Below are 2035 nucleotides of genomic sequence, written 5' to 3' on the forward strand. Positions count from 1 at the left end.
AAACAACCGAGGTCGCAGCCTTTGCTATGAGGACAGATTATATTGTCAGAAAATAGAAAAGAGTTCCAATCTCTCTCTCTCTCTCTCTCTCTCTCTCTCTCTCTCTCTCTCTCTCTCTCTCTCTTATTTGTAAAGCGTTATTTGTAAAGCGCTTTGAGCGTTTAGTGGATATTGTGCTATATGAAAAGCTCATTAAATGTTTTTTAAAAATTTCATTGAGACTGTTAATATGCCAACTCAGACTCTGACGACATGGGTGATTCCGAGACATCACCCGTTGTTTGATGGATCATATGTATTATCCCCCCCCCCCCCCCACCCCACACCCCCTCCCCTCCACCTCATCGCTGTTCAGGCAGCAGTTCTATCTAACGGAAAATATGTTTTATCCCCCCCCCCCCTTCCCCCCTCATCGCTTTTCAGGCAGCAGTTCTATCTAACGGAAAATACTCTCTTAGATAACCTTGCGTCATTTTTAGTATGAGTACTTTTGGTTTTAATGTTACTCAACTTACTTACTTATCCGAACCAGCGACCACCTGAGCTCTAGCCCTTCTGTCTTGTGCCATGACGTTGAAGTTAGACGTCTTTTGTAGTTGTTCCAGGTGACTATAAAGTGTGTTACTGATGCTTGGATTTGGTGGGAGGAATGTGCATCTCAGGTCTTCAAGAGGTTGACATTCAAGCAAGTGGTGTGTTACTGTTTCATCAACGGAAACAGGGATAGTTCAGCTTCACGAGGCTGGAACGACATTGGCATCACTCAGCTCTTTATTTAAAGAGTCTGTTTGTGATTAGTTCTCACCGAAGTATACAAATTAGACTATAAACGTTAAAGGTTACATACAATTTTGTGTGTTGCTAATTTTAACTGAGCTGGCGGATATTGGGAGTATTTTATCTAAACGCAGAGTATCAATAGGCTATGAAACACGACTTAAGATGATGTCTGATGACCCTCTTTTCGTTACCCAATTCCAAATGGTCACACTCCAGATCCATAAAATTTCATCATCATCATCATCATCATCATCATCATCATCATCATCATCATCATCATCATCATCATCATCAATATCATCATCATCATAATTGATGTCACTCTATCATAATTATCTTTTCAGACACATTGGCAAATTGAGTCAAAATAGAAATCTTGTGGTTGGGAAAATAAATAAGCCTCTCTGACAGTGCTCCGATTGTAAACAATGGCGGTTATAATAAACAAAACAAAACAAAACAAAACAAAAAAAAAAAAACAAACAAAAAAAAAAAAAAAACAACAACAAAAAAACCCAAAAAACCCAAAACAAACAACAACAACAAAAAAAAAAAGCAAAACAAACAAACAATTAAAGAAACAAAAAAAAAAAAAAACAAACAAACAAACAACAAAATAACCCCTAACAAAATTACACGGCATTACCATCGATGGTATGTGTTTAAGCAAAATACTCGCTGATTCTACATGCCTAGTCAATAGTACCATCACAAAAATCTATAATGTCTAACCCTTTAACGTTAATAATCTGATTGAGAGAATATAGTGAGAACATTCACACAACTAGCGGTCGAAAAAAACAAAACAACAAAGAGCAAAGTGATGTCATGTCAACTTCTTTAATTTTATTGTTTGTAAACAACCAGCGATATTTGTCCGAGCTGGCTTGAGGGTGTGTCATAAATCTCGCGTTTTGATTGGTCAAAAGTATACTGATTAATTGGGTCCCAGATCTTGAACCGGTGAATCGCCACTTCGACAGCAGAACAGACATTTTGCACATATATTCCGCATTCTGTCGGAGCTGGACGTCAGATATGAAGTCCAGGGGTGAAAAGAAGCGTTGTCTTTGTCCGAAAATTGTACTAGCACTTGACAGGCTGTTTAACCGGTTTCGTTTTCTGTGTTACAAAAGCACTATTGTATTCTCCGCAGATTAAAAAAAAAAAGTAAGGTGTTTATCGCCGGTAAGCACTTTCTAAATAGAATATAATTATATGTAATAATATTGCATAAAAGTGACGATCATATCAG

The sequence above is a fragment of the Berghia stephanieae genome, chromosome 2 (genome assembly GCF_034508935.2).
Source record: "Berghia stephanieae isolate SIO BIC M18660-M18661 chromosome 2, UCSD_Bste_1.3, whole genome shotgun sequence".
Classification (NCBI taxonomy): domain Eukaryota; kingdom Metazoa; phylum Mollusca; class Gastropoda; order Nudibranchia; family Aeolidiidae; genus Berghia; species Berghia stephanieae.